The 19,445-nt window shown below is 43.7% G+C and overlaps 1 protein-coding gene across 1 annotated transcript in view; it reads left to right on the forward strand.

Annotated features, from left to right (window-relative positions):
• The first annotated feature begins 1,589 nt into the window (after positions 1-1,589).
• Positions 1,590-19,445, forward strand: part of LOC124544794 (ankyrin repeat domain-containing protein 50-like) — a 371,911-nt gene continuing 354,055 nt past the window's right edge. Inside the window, exon 1 of the mRNA XM_047123476.1 lies at positions 1,590-1,637. The gene's annotated coding sequence lies outside the window, so the exon portion shown is untranslated. The remainder of the gene's footprint in view (positions 1,638-19,445) is intronic.

Here is a 19,445-nt window from a genome sequence, read left to right on the forward strand (position 1 = left end):
ACTTTTATCTCTCACATTGAACTTCTTTTACCTCTTGGTAAAACGTTTGCTAACGTGAAAAATGCTGCGCTGTACCATTGTTCAAAATCGATATTAAATTGCAGGTCCCGTGTATAACTGCGTGGCTAATTCAGTTCAGAGGCCGGAAGAGGGCAACGCCATACCATTTCTACCATGACAGAGCCTATTAAAGCACTGTTGTATTGAAATCAACCTTCGGCTTGGTGACAGCTTTACTGACCCCGCCGGGAATCGAACCCGAGAACCCGGGCGCGCGAAGCGAGAACGCTACCGCACGACCACGAGCTGCGGACGATATATGTTGCATATTTTCGTTTAATAATATCCTGTCGAATAACGTTCTGGGGTAACTCATCTTTAAGAAAGAAAGTCTTCATTGCTCAAAAATGTGCTGTAAGAATAATATGTGGTGCTCACCCAAGATCATCTTGTTGTCATCTCTTTAAGGACTTCTGAGTATTTTTGTTTCTCCATGAAATTTGTTTTACAAAATCCACTGCAGTTCAAAAGGAATAATGATGTACCCAAGGAAAATACGAAATGAAAAAAAGACATTTATTGTTTCCATATTAAGGATGTCTTTAGCGCAAACAGGCGTGCACAATGCTGCAACAAACATTTTTGATAACTGACCCAGGAAGCAAAGTAAAGATTGAAAATCGATTGAAACAGTTTCGCCTTGACAACTCATTCTATTGCACAGAAGAATTTCTATTATTGTAGTGTGTAGAAACTTATAAATGTCCAACATATAAGCTTATTTACAAATTAATTTTCGATGAGAGTGTACAATGACATTATTGCGATTTGACGTGAAAATAATTCGTAAAACATGAAACAAACTGATTTACTTCCTAACGATTATACCGTAGTTGCTAACTCCCGTCCTTTCAGTAAATATCATTTATGTTGTGACCACAGATGTATGGGAGTGGATTCTTTTCTAATTAAGGAAGAGACCATTTGCAGTAAACCAATTTATAAGCCTTTTGAAGACGTTCTTCACAATTTTTCTTTGTTGCTGCGTGTATAGAATGTGATGAAATTTGCGTTCCATTTTGGTATTGTTCGTTAAATGGAAAGTAATTACGCATATACCTAACAAAGATTATCGTTTACTAAACAGTATTGCACCCAGAACTGACCCTTGTGGAACTCCATTCATTTCTTTGCATTGAGAACTACACTCTAATTAAGACAGAGACGATGAGTCACCGGTTGGTGGTATTTGAATTCTGTAACGAAATATGAACTTCCGGCACCCACATGCTGTGAAAGCCAATTAAGCTGAACGAAGCTACTCACGTCAGCCCGGGTCGGCTGCGGCGGCTAGCGTGGCGTAGCGGTTCTCCCGTGTCATTACGCGGGGCAGGTGACATCACTGCTGAGTCAGCCGCCGTGGATTTCTCCAGCGCCGGCACCCAGCACCTGCATGCAACGTGCGGCGCCCCCGCTCAAACTGCATGCAGCCGCAGTCGTAGCTGCCGCGTGGCGTGTCAGAACACGGTGTCCAAGTTACAAGTTGCGTTTGTTGTACACGTGTGAAGCCGTCTCATCGGTCAGTGACGAGAAGCAGCTACACGCCGTCTCGACGAAACGAGCCGTGGTGTGACAAGGTCTGAATTGTTTCTTCTTTTCCTTCTTCTGTAACAGTTTGGAGTATTCTATGCACACTAACGGCGATCGCAAAGGAATAAAAGAAGTAAAAATAAAAAAGACCACATGTGAGTAGTACTCGCACGTTGAGGATTCTGTACAAACTCAATCATGTATGTAGACAGTTGATCCATTCTGGGATTCGCCGGCCGGAGTGGCCGAGCGGTTCTACGCGCTTCAGTCTGGAACCGCGAAACCGCTACGGTAGCAGGTTCGAAACCTGCCTCTGGCATGGATGTGTGTGATGTTCTTAGGTTAGTTAGGTTTAAGTAGTTCTAAGTTCTAGGGGACTGACGACCTCAGATGTTAAGTCCCATAGTGCTCAGAGCCATTTTTGAAATAAAATGTGCTTTCTAGGTTATTCACATTAAACTTTATTCAAACAACGTGAAAATAAATGTGCGCTAACTCCACATTAACACTTGTTCATTGACTGTAGGAGAGCAAGTTATCACTTAGTATGATCCAAAAATACCGACTAAACACTGACCTTTCTAAACAAATTTGCACTGAAAAAATAAATAGGTTAAGTCCATTAAACAAGTCTTGCAATACGAAATATATTGGTTTTGTCAGTGAAGTGCAACAGTAGACACGTAGGCTAATAGCAGTGAGAATACTTGTTCCACGATCTGATTTTCTGTACAGAAGCTATTCGTGCCTTTGACACAATGTTTTATGACTAGTTGCGGTTAATAACAGGGTTTGTGCTTTGAGAATGGGCGTGTCGACCCGAAACCAGTGATCACTGCAGTAAAAATTATATAGTAATGCAATTGAGACGGAACAAGTAAAATTATCCAATCACCTCAGAAATGTAATTCTACCTCCAGTGAACATTTTAGTGTACAGTCATGGCATAGTTCAATTTAAAACTGTTCGTGCACGTCAGGTAGGTATTCCATCATACTTTTGCTGTCTCTCTTTCTTCTCAGAAGACAATATTATTGCTCCAGTGACCTCACTGAATGTTAACGTTTTGAAATTTTCACTTTGCCACTCTTTTTTCAACACTCTGATCATTTACCGTTCCTCTGTTTCACCAGATGCCTTTACCTGAATTACCTCAGTCGTGGTGATTTTAATCCATGAGGCAATACTTCTAATAATCTTAGTTGTGTTAATGATCATTCAGCTGCTTGCTAAAAGTCCACAAAATAAATTCCTTTCGTCTGTAGCTATGGTGTTCATTGCTACATCAAGAAGAAAATGTTTCTTCGCTTTTCCAGAACTGACCTCTTTTACCATTGTTTTCTGTTTCTTCGCTTTCGTGTTTATTTCTCTATCCATTCTACTGCCAATGAAGACACAAAAGAGGCAGACTTCAAAACGACCAGAGCAGGCAGATGTGCATAACCTCTATGTCCAGTATAGCCAACTCGTGTAACACATTCTGCACTTCTACAATTAGTATGCACAACTCGTACGAGTTACCCCCATGTTATCTGTTGGCCTACGTAGTAAATGCATCAGTCGTAACTGGAGATAACTCTTCCTGTTCGCATACAACCTTACGAAGGTTTTTCCCTTATTTATTGTCTTTCGAGACGTGACCATACATTCATCTCAATAGTGGAATGTCAGCTGCGACGGTACGAACATAAGGACAACACGACACCCCGTCTACGAGCGGAAGAAAATTTCCGAACCGGCCGGGTCTCGAACCCTGGTCCCTTATGTTAACAGTCTGCCGCACTGACCACACAACTACCGAGGCGGATACCTGACGAAGTAGAAAACACAGTTTGTACAAAACTGGCGCTTAACTCCCTTAGCATCATAGCCCTTCAGTTGTGGGTTACGTGCTGGATTCTAGCACGGTATATACAGCAAACGTTGGAAGTGGTCATTGTGTCAAGGTGGAATCAGCTAATGGAAAGACGGTATGTCGCAATAAATAACAAGCTCTTGACCAGTTGATGGGTCTACCGTGAAATGCGAGCTTCTCGCGCTGTGCGGACGGCCATACTTCTTGCATTTGCCTTATATTGACGTTTTTGTTATTGACACATTTAGATCTACACACATACTCCACAAGCCACAGTATGGGGTTTGACGGAGGATACCCTGTACCATTACTAGTCACCTGCTTTCCTGTTCCACTTGTAAACAGAGCGAGGAAAAAACGACTGTCTATACGCCTCCGTATGAGGGCTAGTCTCTCTAACCTCATTTTCATGGTCCTTACGCGAAATGTGCGTTGGCGGTGGTAGAATCGTTCTACAGGCAGCCTCAAATACCGGCTCTCTTAATTTTCTCAATAGCGTTCATCGAAAAAAAAACGTGGCCTTCCCTCTAGTGATTCCCATGTCAGTTGCCGAAGGATCTCTGTAATATTTGCCTGTTGATTAAACCCACCGGTAACAAATCTAGCAGCGCGGCTCTGAAGTGCTTCGATGTTTTCCTTTAATCCGATCTGATGCGAATCCCAAACAGCCGAATGGTCTCAAGAATAGGTTGCTCTAGCGTTCATTATGCTGTCTCCTTTACAGATGAAGCATATTTATACCAAAATAAACTGCAGTTTGACAATTCTCCTTCCTGCCACAGTTCACACATACTCGTTCCATTTCATATCGCCCTGCAACGTTACGCCCAGATATGTAGACGACTTGACTGTGTCAAGCAGGACACAACTAATACTAGGCTAGAATATTGTGGGTTTGTTTTTCCTACTCATCTGCAGTAGCTTACAGTTTTCTACATTAAGAGCTAGGTGCCAGTGATCACAACTACTACAAATTCTGTCTGTCATCTCGCAACCTCTTACAGTCGCTCAATAACAACAGCTTCCCGTACACTACAGCACTATCGCAGACTGCTGCTTACCCTGTTGGCCTGATCAACAACGATCCTATCACACTTCGCTGGGGCACTTCTAATGATATTTTTGTCCGTGATGAATACTCCCTGTCGAGGACAATGTTCTGGGTTCCGTTTCTTAAGAAGTCTTCAAGCCACATTCAAACCTGGAAAGCTATTACGTATGCTTGTAGCTTCGTTAACAGTCGGCAATGTGACACGGAAATCTAGAAATATAGAATCCACCTGGGTGCTTTTCCTCCGTCGTTCGCAGGATCTCATGTGAGAAAAGCACAAGCTGAGTTTCGCACGAATGATGCTTTCTAAAACCGTGCTGATTTCTGAATAGAAGCTTTTCCCCCCTCAAGGAAATTTATTATATTTGAACTGTGATATGTTGAAGAGGAGGAGGAGGAGGAGGAGGAGGATATTAGTGTTTAACGTCCCGTCGACAACGAGGTCATTAGAGACGGAGCGCAAGCTCGGGTGAGGGAAGGATGGGGAAGGAAATCGGCCGTGCCCTTTCAAAGGAACCATCCCGGCATTTGCCTGAGGCGATTTAGGGAAATCACGGAAAACCTAAATCAGGATGGCCGGAGACGGGATTGAACCGTCGTCCTCCCGAATGCGAGTCCAGTGTGCTAACCACTGCGCCACAGCAAACCGATCTTTAATTATATTGGTCTGTAATTTTGCGGGTCCGTCCTTTTCTTTTCCTTTTCGTTGGCTGAGAGATTCGCGATAAATGCAAGCTACAAGCTAAGTAAGAGACCAGTGTCCTCTTTGTAGCCGGCCGCTGTGGCCGAGCGGTTCTAGGCGCTTCAGTCCGGAACCGCGCTGCTGCTACGGTCGCAGGTTCGAATCTTGCCTCGGGCATGGATGTGTGTGATGTCCTTAGGTTAGTTAGATTTAAGTAGTTCTCAGTCTAGGGGACTGATAAAAATGTCGTGTGACTAGGGCCTCCCGCCGGGAAGACCGTTCGCCGGGTGCAAGTCTGGGGATGAAATGATGATGATTAGGACAACACAACACACAGTCCCTGAGTGGAGAAAATCTCCGACCCAGCCGGGAATCGAACCCGGGCCCTTAGGATTGACATTCCGTCGCGCTGACCACGCAGCTACCGGGTGCGGACAGGGGACTGATGACCTCAGATGTTAAGTCCCATAGTGCTCAGAGCCATTTGAACCATTTCCTCTTTGTAAAACCGAACTGGGATTCCTTCAGGCCCTGCCGATACGTCTGCGTCTTCACACACAGATGGCAAACCTCTATCAGCTGCGTAAGTAGGGTTGCTTAACACGGAACCACACGTTAGGGCATCTTCTCGTTCCATTCGCGTATGGAACTCCAAAAGAATGACTGCTTAAATGTATCTCTGCATGCTGAAATTATTCTAAGCTTGGGTTCAAAGTCCTTACGGGAAATTGGGTCAAAAATATCTCTAGATTCTTCAGTTAATACCGGTACCAGAAACTTGTCAGTTGGTTTTGCGTGATAATTAGCGTCTATCTTGAGACGTTCACTAGTTCGGGGCTTCCAGTTTTTCCTCCGTCATTTCCGTGACGCTCTTCGGTGCGTTAAATACACCTTTCACCACATTTTTGGCACTCTTTTTGTGCACATTCATTATTCCCAGTTCGTCTTCTCACACACGCTTGAGCAGTGTTGTTAGTTGGGATGCAGAAGTGATTTGTGGCCTAGCCGCATTCCCCCAATCCAGCCAATCAAACGAAACCAGTCAACTACCTCAGCTACGAGTGAGCCTCTATGATCGTTCCATTTCACGTCCACACAGATTGATACCTACAGTTCTTTTATAGGAGTTGACTGATTTTTAATTGTTTTGAAGATGAAACCGCCTCAGCTGTAAGTACTTTATGTATGATTACGGCCGGTTTCGCCACATTTTAGCCGCATCATCAGGTGCAATAAAATCAAGTCATGTTCTGATCAGAAAAGAGAATGGGATGACCCAGCGTTCATAGGTAGCAATTTTTCCCTAAGCAGCGAACGCCAGCAATAAAATAGCATAAAACAATGTAGAACGCTAACGTGATATGCTCTCTTGAGACGAGGAGTGCCATTACCTGGCGAGCTAACGTGTCACCATACACTGGAAAAGTGCTCAAAAATTGGCTGTGTATGATCGTCTGTGGGATATGTATAATGAACAGATTTTAATCCAATTCTGCTGCCTGATGCAGTGGATTGCTGAGAATCGCGCCCGTGTCTTCCTAGCGGGGCGGGTAGTGGTATGCTTGCGAGAAATGTTTGGCCCCAGAGCACTGAAAAGGGAAGAAGAAACCCAGTGTGGGGTACGTACGATAGGACACAGTCCAGAAACAAAGGAATACGCGTTACGGCGTGGGAATAGCGCCTGGCGGACCTCGGCTGCAGCCGAGCAACGGCCGTGGAGCAGTGGTGGTGGTTGGGAGGGGGAGTAGGGGGAGGGGGGAGGTACTACAGAGAGAGAGAGAGAGAGAGAGAGAGAGAGAGAGAGAGAGAGACGGCAGCGGAGCAGATAAGCCGGCCGGAGGCTGCGGCGGACGTTATCTGGACGCGCAACCCTCTCCAGACTGCCCGAGCGCGCTGGCCGCCGCCTGATGGGGGGGGGGGGGGGGGGGGGGGGGGGGGACGTGACGTGCCGTGCCGGCCGGCAGCCACTTGGTTTCCACACAGCGGCCGGAGTCACGGGCTGCGAGCTCCCGTCACACTGGACGAGTAGGTCTGTCGTATTCGTAGATGTAGGAAAGGTTTACACATTGCAGCGTGGAATACACTGTCGAAGTTTTCTTCTGATGGAACACTTTGAGAATCCTGGTACTTTGATGGAACACTTCGTTTATTTTATAGCTCAATAATTATTTTTTTTTTTAAATGAGAAAAACTTTTTTATTCGGTGATTACTTCAATTTTAAATCGTAACTAATAATAAAATTTAAAAAATAATTAGTATTGTCAAAATATAAAGAAAAAAACAGCGTGTTATTTTTCGCGGAACACTTATTTACTGCCGGCCGCTGTGGGCGAGCGGTTCTAGGCGCATCAGTCCGGAACCGCGCAGCTGCTATGGTCGCAGATTCGAATCCTGCCCCGGGCATGGATTTGTGTGATGTCAAATGGTTCAAATGGCTCTGAGCACCATAGGACTTAACTTTTCAGGTCATCAGCCCCCTAGAACTTAGAAATACTTAAACCTAACTAACCTAAGGACATCACACACATCCACGCCCGAGACAGGATGTGTGATGTCCTTAGGTATGGCAATAAACAAACTATATTCAATTAGCTGCATAGACGGATAATACCTCCAAGAATTTTGAAGCAACTAAGGAACGACGCAAAACAGAAAAACAGACCAATCAAGAATGTTTGAAACCACCTCGATCGGGCTGTTAGCGTCATGGATCCTCAACCGAGGAACGTAGCGCAGCTGTTCACGACAATGGACACCGCACGGCTCCACATTTCTGCGGATGCCTTCCAGAACCTCATCGACTCTCTTCTTCCGCGTCTCGCAGCGGTCAGCGTTACAAAAACACGGTTATTTAGGCTTTTGACAGGTGGTCACATTGACGTGATTGGCGCGCAAGCACAGCGAGTGTCAGCTGGACCTGACTGGCGAACATGTAGAGGCGCGCCTGTGGTGCTGTAACTGCGCGTGTTAAAGGCCGCGGTATGTTTGACCTTCCCAGCAGCGGCCGTCGGGCAGTGGGCGAAATTCATGAGGCACGTGTCGCGGGAAGCGGCTTACATTCAGCCTGTCGGTGTAGCCGGCCATCTTCGTCTGCGGATCGGGCTGTCGCTCCTTGCCATCGTCTCGGATTACATTCCGAGGCGCGGCTCAGTAGGAGAGGAGGGTATTCGCATGCTAATACCGACGCACGTCAGGCGAACTCCTTAGGTGGTCCGAGTTAAAATCTCGTCCCATCCGTCAGCTCTGCCTTTCCTTGTTCGGAAGAGGATGCCGTGTACTTGTTCTCGATCTCACAATCTGTCACGCGCCATTCATTTCGCGCGTGGGAGCAGATGTTCCTAACGCCAGTAATCAAATGCGAAGTTGCTTGAAGATTTGTATCAAAACATTCAGGTGTGCGCCGGAGGACGACGAGAAATAGGGCGTTTTCTCATATTTCGCTGGTGTTTCGCTGTAAGACTAAGACGCCATCATTAGGATCACTTTCTTCATCAGAAAAAAAAACGTTATGACCATTTACATCTGCACGACCATTCTGCAATTCACTCCCCGTGAGAGGGGTCATCGAACCAACTTCGCCGGCCGGGATAGTCGAGCTGTTCTAGGCGCTAGAGTCTGGAACCGCGCCTCCGCTACGGTCGCAGATTCGAATCCTGCCTCGGGCATGGATGTGTGTGATGTCCTTAGGTTTAGTTAGGTTTAAGTAGTTCTAAGTTCTAGGGGACTGATGACAGAAGTTAAGGCCCATAGTGCTCAGAGCCATTTTTGAACCAAAAAATGGTTCAAATGGCTCTGAGCACTATGGGACTTAACATCGATGGTCATCAGTCCCCTAGAACTTAGAACTACTTAAACCTAACTAACCTAAGGACATCACACAACACGAAGTTTTTTGAACCAACTTCCGTCTATTTCTCTACCGTTCCACTCACAAACAGCACGCCGTCGGAACGAACACATATCTCTCCGTCTGAACCCTAATGTCGCTTATACTATCTTAATTTCTTCCTTTTCAGGTGGGCGTCAAAAGAACTTTTCGCGTTCGGGGGAGATGGTTGGTGATTCAGATTTCTTGAAAATATCGCGTCGCAACGAACAACGCCTTTGTTTTAGTGATTACTACCCCAAACTGGATATCACATGTCACTCTCTCTTCCTTATTTCGCAATTACACAAAACTAGCTGTCCTTTTTTGAATTTTTTCAATGCCCTCTGTTAATCCTATTCGGTACGTATTCCATACTGCCAAGCAATACTCCAGAAAAGGGCGGACAAGCGTATTGTAAGCAGTCTGTTTAGTAGGCCTGTAGCATCATCTGAGTGTTCTGCCAGTAAAACGCAGTATTTCGTTCGCCTTCCCCAGAGCATTATCTGCGTGGTCGTTCCAGTTTCTCATTTGGTATGCTAATCCTTAGGTATTTAGTTGAATTGATAGCCTTTAACGTTAAAAACTAGTTTTTCTTAAAACGGAAGAGATTTAAGGATGCGAGTTTGATTCTTAGAGAATCATGAGTACGAACGTTTACCCGTAATAATTAAATCTTTGACCACATCTCGAGAGCTTTGTGTGAAGCGTATTTTATGAAACGTTATATACATTCCATCGAGTTGAAATCTGAGCCAAACCGTTGATATTAATTCGTAATTATTAAATAAAGCCGATAGCAATAAAAGACAGATATCATGGATACTCTGTTCATTGACGGTGCCACATATATATGGAAACGTTATTATTTTACTAGTATCTAAAACTATTGTGACTTATACAGTGAATAATATCTCATAAATCTTCATGTACGAGGTGCGATAAAAAAGTAAAGGGATACTTTTTAATTTTTGCGAGCTCCATTCATCCGATTGTCAAAACAAAAAAGAAAAAAAATTGTCTTGTTGGTACAGATCTTCCTGATGTATATTTGCATTTTCAGCAGTTCTGAATGTTTAGTCTGTTGTTGACAGTCGAAAAGGTTATACGTGTTTTCGAGTGCTCGGGGCCTCTTGCTTTGTGAAAAGATGGAGCAAAGAATTTGAATGAAGTTTAACTTTAAAAAAAGCAATAAAAATGCAGCACAGCATTCGAAGTGTTTACTGTGGCTTTAAGTAAAACAAGAGTTTGAGAGAGATAAACGTTTCACAGAAGGCCGAGAGGACGTTGAAGACAAGAACCGCCCTGGACGCCCTAGCACACCAATAACAGACGAGTATGTGGAAAAAGGAAAAAAAATGGCTTTGGAAAATCGCCGAGTCGCCATCAGAGAGGTTGCTGATGTTGTCGACATTTGCTTTGTCTCATGCAAAGCAATATTTTCATATGTTTTGGGCATGAAACGTGTAACAGCTAAGTTTTTTCCGAAAATGTTGAATTACGCCCAAAAACGACGCCGCGTAGACATAGATCAGGAATTGCTAAATGAAGTAGACAACGATCCAGAACTACTAAAGGAGGTTATAACAGGTGACTACATGTGAGTATACGATTATGACGTCGAAACTGAGGGTCAAACGCCCTAGTGGAAACTGCATGAAGAGCCAAGAATGTGAAAAATTCGACAAGATCGGTGACGTGTGAGAGTTCTTCTCACTGTTTTCTTCGTTTATAATGCACCATGAGTTCCTGCCTTATGGTCGTACGGTCAGTAACGAATAGTACCCGTAAGTTAAGCTCGCTGTACATGGACCCCGAGGCTGGAAATAACTATGAAAGGACGTCGTGACGCCACTATTGTTGACATAAAAACATAATCGCTGAAGGAGCTGAACATCAAATCGAAAAGTGAATTCTAGAAGTGCTTCCAAGATTGGAAAAAGCGCTAACACAAGTGTGTTACATCTTAGGAGGATTACTTTGAAAGAGACAAAGTTGATTTTGATGAATAAATAAAAATTCTTTAAGAAAACAAAAATTCCTGTTACTTTTTGGTAACACCACGTATGTTCAGCAAAGATCGTACGGTAGTTTACTAGTAATACTATAAAGCTAGTCACTAAGTCGCCATAGAAGCAGCGTCAACAAAATCAAATTGACATGTCAAAAGATTAGCATTTCAGCACAACCACAACAAACGGTAGGAGTAACACGATCTTCACAATATGTATTTCTCATTCAGAAATTGCATTCCAGTATTAGCTGCTTGAGTTAATCGTCTACCAACACATATTCGGACACTTCGTAGCTTACCGAGACTGTGGTTTACCGTTATACGGTATTGTTGGTCGGGATGCCACGACTGTCACGATAGTATGGAATCAATGGGTTTGTTAGTAAGTTAGTAAGATGTTCCACAGATCATCTGAACGATTCTTGTATCGAAATGGTGTGGAACGAGTCATTTTACAGGGCATATGCACGTGATTTACGTTAATATTCATGATCACGTTATTATTTTTAGTCCTACTCATGCAACTAAACTTAATTTTTTTTTACTAGCTACCAGTTTTTAAGTAGAATTTCGTCAGTGGAATGAAGGAGTTTCCAGAAGAAATGATTTTGAATTAGATTTAAAACTTGCTTCGGGAGCTGTCAGACATTATGTGTTGTTGGGAAAATGATCAAAAATTTTTGTTTCTGCATATTGAGCTCCTTTGTGAGCTACTGACAGCTTAACCATAAGTAATAAAGGTCATTTTTCCCGCTATTGTTGTTGGTATCTACTTCACTGTTGGACTCAAATTGTGATGGGTTATTTATGACGACTTTCATTAGCGAATTTATGTTTTGTGACGGCGCAGTTAAAATTCCTAGCTTTTTGAAGAGGTACGTACATGCCGTCCTTGGGTGAATATACATATTATTCTTACTGCTCGGTTTTGTGCAGTCGTTACTTTCTTTCTAAGTGATGAGTTACCCCAGAAAATGATTACGTACGACTTTACTGAGTAGAAATATGCAAAATATGTCAGGAGATTGGTGCATTTGTTTCCAAAATCAGCAACTATACAAAGAGCAAAACTGGCTGAACTGAATTTGCTTGAGAAGTTCAGTATTATGCTTCTTTCAGTTAAAGTTGTCATCAATATCTACACCCAAAAATTTGGTACATTCTGCCCTGTTTACTGACTCCAGCCCTTGTGATACAGCAGATGTTGCTATAGCACTATTTATTGTACATTAGTGATTGCAGTGTGTTTTGTTTTTTTTTTTTTCAAAATTTTGGGACAGTCAGTTTTCATAAAACTACTTAATAATTCCTTGGAAAATATCATTTACCAACTCTTCTGTTCTTTTCTCTCTAATGCAATTTATTATACCATTAGTATCGTCTGCAGAAGATACCAGTTTTGCTCGTTGCATGTTATGTGGAAGGTCATTCACATATATAAAGTGTACCCAGAATTGAACCCTGTGGGACGCCATTTGTGGTTTCTCCCCAGTCACTAAAATTTTCTCCTCTTCCGACACTGCTTGAATTGTTCAACACAAATATTGCAGAATAGGAGCGACCGCACGTGAATCGCATTTTCAATTCTGCTGATTCAAATAAAATACGCAATAGGATGAGAGAGAGAATTTATTCCCTCAGTAATAATAATAAATAAAAGCCCTAGAGGACGGATCTATTGATCGCTCGGCCGTGCAGTGTGATACAACCACGTCATGCATCTTGAGCCAGAAAGTAGGCTCGATTTCAGCAAGACAGGTACCACGCGGATAGCACCAACGGCGTCTGAAGCATCGCGGACTTTCAAGACAATGACCACTGTTGCGGCTTCGTTTGTTGGGACAGCTCAGAGACGCACCCACAGTGGTGGGCGCATCGCAAACACTGGACAGATAAGTGGTAGCTCGGCGTCTCTGCAGACTAGTATCTGCTCTGGATACAGCATTATGGTAAACGCATTCCTGTGTGGAGGTTCCGAGGAGACTGAACGTAAGCAGATTGCGCACGTATTCGTCATACTGGAGCAGCCTTCTGCGTGATGGTACGAAGTACCGTGGGGAAAACAACGCTATCACTTCTGGTTTGCATAGCCGCTAATTTCCGCAACAGGCATTAAATTTCTAACGTGTTCAGGCCGGTAGTTGTACCCTGTCTTCGAGATCCTCGTGACTTCGTCTTTTACTAAGATATCGCCGGTGCAACACACTCTTCAGCTGTCTCAGCAAGTGAAAACATCTGGTCATTGTGTTGCTGAGGGATTGGCGCGCCGACAGTCGCCAGCCCCGATTTACATAGAGTTGAATCAGTATGAAATGAAGTTAAAACGAAAAAAGAAAAAAGCAGGCAGCATTGATTGGTCAAGTTATCAAAAATTAATAGCACCCATACTCCGATGTGGATTGAAACAAAACATAAAATGAGTCACTTCTTGAAAGAGTAAAATAATACTTCCGGCAGTGAAGGTCGGCTAAATTGTCACTGAGTCTATGTTCATTAAACACACACTCCACAGCAGTCAGAACTCCATAGGACGGTTAATGTTAAAGTATAAACTGAATGAACGAAACTGAAGTCCCGTAGGAAGGAAAACTGTCTAAGTCCGGTTTGCAGCCGTTTGAAAGTTAAGCAGGTCCACATGTCTACCACGTCGACAAAGTTCCCGTCTTCTTTGGCGGGTAGGTCAAGACACTCATAAGTCCACTGCTTTGTGCTCACGGATTCGCGAAGTCAGACGTGAACGGCAGCGACGTTGCGGAGACTGGTCTCGAGTGAGAATGATGGAATCCTTACAAATTCGGCGACTGGCCGTGGAAACTCACTGGAGTGAACACGTATGGTCTGGCCCAGGCGCTGGGATGAAGCGTGTCTTGCGGAAGAGAATAGGTCTCCGTCTCCAGCGGTTATTGCGTTGGACGGACGGAGCATGGCAGTCTGTCTTCCGGAAAATTGTCCCCTGTGTATTAGGCATATTCGAAGCTTTAATGTGATGTTAGTTGCGAACACTACAGGTGTTAAGCGTTGGTACAGCAGAACTATCCGTATGTGTTACCGAAACACAGTTTGACTCGATGCCCAGCTAGACTGTCATTTTCGCTGCCAGACGTGCAAGTTCATGTACTAAATTTCCCATCCTGAACCACCAAATAACCAACGAATTTCATAATTCTTTGCAATAGGGTCTGCAGCTGGGATGAATTTTTTGAATGATTTCATGATACTTTAGCTGTCTTTCTCTTTATTTCATGTGCGAGTGTACAATTTCGGCCTTAGGACATTTTCAAGTATATTGTGGACGGCTCTTTAGTGGTATATTAGGGCATGTACATAATTGCTCCTAGGGATGCATGTAATAGTCATAAAATAAATTAGAAAAGGTTTATATACAAGAGCTTTGCAACAATTGGTCGGAAGTGACGTACTCCTAAAATAGGGAAAAATCTTTTCCAATTTATTTTATGACCATCACATGCAGTCATGGGAGTTAAGACCTACATGGGAAAATACCACTAAAGAACCGTCCACAAAGTACTTGAAAATGGCCTATGCCCGAAACGGTAGAATTGTATATGAAATACGGAGAATGGCAGCTGAAGACCTCACAAAAACATTCAAAAAATTTAATGGTGTATTATTCCTGCTAAACGGTACATGCGCTCAAAAAGTAAAGTTGGTTATTTGCCATCTATCCCGATTGTGCAGTTTTAAATCATGAGGTAGTAAAAGTCACCGATTTTTTTTAAGTGCGCAAAGCCAGGCTTGGAAAAAAAGAAGTTGTGGACGCCGACCAGTAAGTGACGAGCAATCGAAAACGGGCCGTTGCTTCATTTTAAGCGGCAGGTTCCCCCCCTGTGCTTTCAGTCGACTCAAGCTGGTTGTTAAGACATGTTTAATTTAGAAGAGCGGTGCACATGGCAATCTCGGCTGCTTTATGCCAAGTTTTTCTCGAACCGCATTTTACGGTAACGGGAGACTACTCGACGTGGTGCAGACGTGACGTGACGTGCCGCCATGCCGTGAAGCCAGCCGGCGCTGCTCCAGGACCTGGGGTGGAGAGAGCCGTCAGCGTGTGGCCTGACAGACGCTGCCAATAACCGCCGCCGGCCTGCCAATACTACACGCGGCCGCCGCGCAAAAAATAAGCACGCCAAGGCTGGCGACGAGCGCAGCCTCCTCCCTGCTCCTTCTCACATGGCACGCACTGCCTCGCTGCTACTTATCGTGAACCTTAAATCAGAGTCGGATTCTGATGAGGAAATACGCACACGTTACTGCACCACAATGCTATGCCGAACTGACCACTGGATGTCATGAGAGGCTGACCTGTCAGTATAAACCAACACGAGAAGTATCGTGTTCTCACTAGAGGTTCAGTAACTTTAGAATGGGTCGGTCAGGAGAGTTTCGTGACTTCGAAATTGAACCAGTTATCGAATGCTGCCAGAGTAATAAATCCGTCAGGGACATTTCGCGCCTTCTAAAGCTACCCAAATTAACTGTTAGTGATGTGATCGTGAAGTGGAAACGCGAAGGAATAACCACAGTGAAATGCCTGGGCTAGCAGGACAGAGCGGATTAGGTTGTGGAAAGGGGACAAAATGAGTTCCTGTCAGTTGCACTCAACATACAAACTTTATTTATCAACACACAATATTACAACAAGGATGCAAAACACTCAAAACTTTAATCGACCTTCTCTGATTAGATCGGCTGAAGGCCACATTCAAAATCCAAGACACAAGGCTTAAACAAAATTGAAATAAAAGGTTCTTCTGGAGGTTTCACCCAAGAATATTTTCTAAATCTTCAATCTAATCGGCTGAAGGCCTTAGCAATTTAATTTTAATGGAACTAGGCTGGAGGTCCCATATTAAGCAATAAGAGGAGTTTCAGGGCAGAAGGCCTTATCTTAAAACATTTCATACAAATTGGGCTGAAGGCCCCGTTCAAAAGCATAACAATCTTATGCCTTAAGGGCAAGACAAGAAGATTAATTTAAGAGATATTAAAACTCGGCTGAAGGCCGCTCACCAGCAAATAATTTAACGGCTTAAGCCCTGGAGTCTCAATTTCAAAAGGGCAGAAGGCTGTATCTTAAAATATTTCATGTAAGATAAAGAATAACAATCTCATGCCTTAAGGGCAAGACAAGGACATTAATTTATTAGATATTGACACTCGGCTGAAAGTGACACATCAACGAAATCACAAAAATTTAAACAGGGAAATCACTATATAACACACAAGGAATGGCGCTCAGAAGTTTCCAAGGGTTGGCCTGGGATTGTAACACTAATGCCCGTTTAGGTGAGACAGGCAGCCGGTACAACTACTTCTTAATCTGGAGGCAACGAAACCGACAGACAGCTGACCGACCAATCAACCAAATCAGTTCCACTCCACGCAACCAGCAAAATGACCACAAAATTTCAATACACGACACACAGAATATTGGTACCCTAGTGACCAACAACACCACCTCAGCTGTCGAACTACACGCCACACTGGATAGCAACAACACGACCAGGAAAATACACTGTCTAAAATTACGTCAACGACCAGGGCAGGTAACCGGAACGTCAACGGCCACAAGCCTGAAGATACCGCTGGTGAACTTCCATAACAGGGAATAAATTAAGTTGAATTTCACAGGAAGACGACTGGAATCTTAGCCGATTTAAATACACACACGTTGTTGCTTGCGGGAATGTCCCAAAAGCGACAACCAGTATCAAACGAAGAAACGTAAACAGTTGAGGCTCGTAAGTAAGTTAAGTGAGGACTGAACTTTCATGTTCAAGATCGGTGGGCGTCGAACTTCGTAGCACTCGCAAGCAGCACCTCACACTACGACCGCGCGTGCACGCCGCCAGTGGCTCCAGCCCGACGTCGCGTGACGGATGCTTGCTTGGTGCTCCACGCCAACAGACCCACTGGACCGCTAGTCCGTCCGCGACTGCTGCTCCGTCGCGACTGCACTGTTAGTGCGTCTCCCACTCGCTGACTACCCGGCACACGATGACCCGGAAATACTATCGGTCGCTCCAGAGACGGTACGACAGTCCGCTTATCGATACGCGCTGATGCCGCCACTCACGGGCAAGTAAGGCAGGAAGTTAGTGACGCCAGTATTTACTGGCGTATTTACTGTGTAGTGCCAACAGGAAACTATGGGGGTGGTGGTGTTAGGTATGAGGGTCTTCTTGATCACAGTATAGTCCCCACATTGCACTTAAGAAAACGCTAAATGCCGAAGGATGTGGACATATTTTACAGCACTATACAATACGTACAGTAGAGGAACAGTTTGGAGATATTCAAGGATTTGAGAAGAATAATCATTCGAAACAAAAAAAGTCGAGTAAACATGGGGTCTAAAAAGCATACCTTAAGAGCTATGAGCAATTCTCGATCTTCTATACTGTGAAACAAATCTCTTCCACTGCAAGCTCTTTGCTTTCCATATTTTGGGAAGTGGTAGTATGGACTAAAACATGGGAAAAATGCCCAGTAAACATATGTCCGAAAACGCATGACTTAAGAGCTATGCGCACTTGTTCATGTTCGCTATTTTGAAACACAACTCTTCTAATGAACAAGTGCTCATAACTTGATCCAATTTTTGTATTATATACATAATAAACAAAAATGTTACGCACCGTTTTTGTTTATATATACCAGTAGGTATATAAAAACAAATGGCATTTATTCGCAGTTGCGAATACAGACAACCATGATGTGTGTACTAGAATGAAGACAATGAAAATTTTTGACGGACGGGGCCTCGAACCCGGGGTTTTCCGCTTTACGCTGGCGGTCTCCTTAGCATTGGCTATCAATGCACTGTCCACGACCTACCCCAAACTTCCATATGTTGTCGCTTCTCTTTCACAACCTGTACTCTTACGCATATTATGTAATTCCCATACAGAGGAGGACATTTTAATGCCTGATATCGGCAGATAAATTCGATATTGTAGTGCCGGCTGTTGTTAAGGAGACGATGCCATGTTCTTTCGGACATACCGTGTATCGTTATCGTATTATTTCTTTGTTTTAAGGACATTACCGTGGATTTATACATATTTAAAAAGAAATGCCACTCTGCTAAATTGCTATACTGTCCACGATAACGATACACGGTATGTCCGAAGGAACATGGCATCGTCTCCTTAACAACAGCCGGCACTACAATATCGAATTTATCTGGCGATATCAGGCAGTGACTTTCAGTTAAAATGTCCTCCTCTGTATGGGAATTACATAATATGCGTAAGAGTACAGGTTGTGAAAGAGAAGCGACAACATGTGGAAGTTTGGGGTAGGTCGTGGACAGTGCATGGATAGCCAATGCTAAGGAGACCGCTATCGTAAAGCGGAAAACCCCGGGTTCGAGGCCCCGTCCGCCAAAAATTCTCATTGTCTTCATTCTAGTACACACATCATGGTTGTCTGTATTCGCAACTGGGAATAAATGCAATGTGTTTTTATATACTCACTGGTGAAAATGGGTATTTATTATGTATGTAATACAAAGATTTATATGCCGTATGGCGCTCCAGTTGTTTTATAAAAACACGCGCGCATCCGAATGCAATGTTCTGTCAAATTATAAAGGAATCGGCGGATAACTTACGGAGATTTCAGATTTTGAACATTTCCACTTTTATTTATGCAGAAGTCTTGTCTGCTTCGTCCGTTTGTTGTAAAAGTGACGCACAAGTATTTAAATGTACAGGCGTTTCTGAGTTTGCATACATCCAAGGCTTCTCGTTTATCTTCACCCACTACTGGGTCTTTTTTGTTTTGTTTATTGTCAAACGCCATTCTTTGTGACGTTTCCTCTTCCAGTTTTGTAGAATTTCTTCTAATTATATTTTAAATAAACTCGCTGCTATTGAGCATCCGTGTGTTCGGCCCTTATTTACGCAGAATTATTGGAAAACCGATAACAATACCGGTGGTAAACTCTAGTCACGTCTTTAAATATTTGGTAGGAATGCTACAAAACGATATGAAGGAGAGATAAGGGCTCGGAAAAGGGTAAACTCACGTTCCCTCGCCCCATACGCATATTGATTAGGACTGAGAAGTACTTTCCTCCATGCAATGTGCAGTGGCTTGCGCTGTTACTCTGTAGATGTATATTGATGCCTCCTCCTCCTCCTCCTCCTCCTCCTACATTTCCAACGGTAAAATACATGGCAGATTTTGTTTTTAGAGTTTTCACTACGTAAATTTATTCTACGCGACACTCCTTTAAATTTCATTTCAATGGTGGGATTAACGTTCTATAGTTGTAAAGGCAACGGCTACAAAAAGGGAGAAAGAAGACGGCGAACGGAATTTCCTGGTACGGAGCAAGTTAATCCGCCGCAAGAGCACTTCTC

Source organism: Schistocerca americana, chromosome 8 (assembly GCF_021461395.2).
Source record: "Schistocerca americana isolate TAMUIC-IGC-003095 chromosome 8, iqSchAmer2.1, whole genome shotgun sequence".
Lineage (NCBI taxonomy): Eukaryota > Metazoa > Arthropoda > Insecta > Orthoptera > Acrididae > Schistocerca > Schistocerca americana.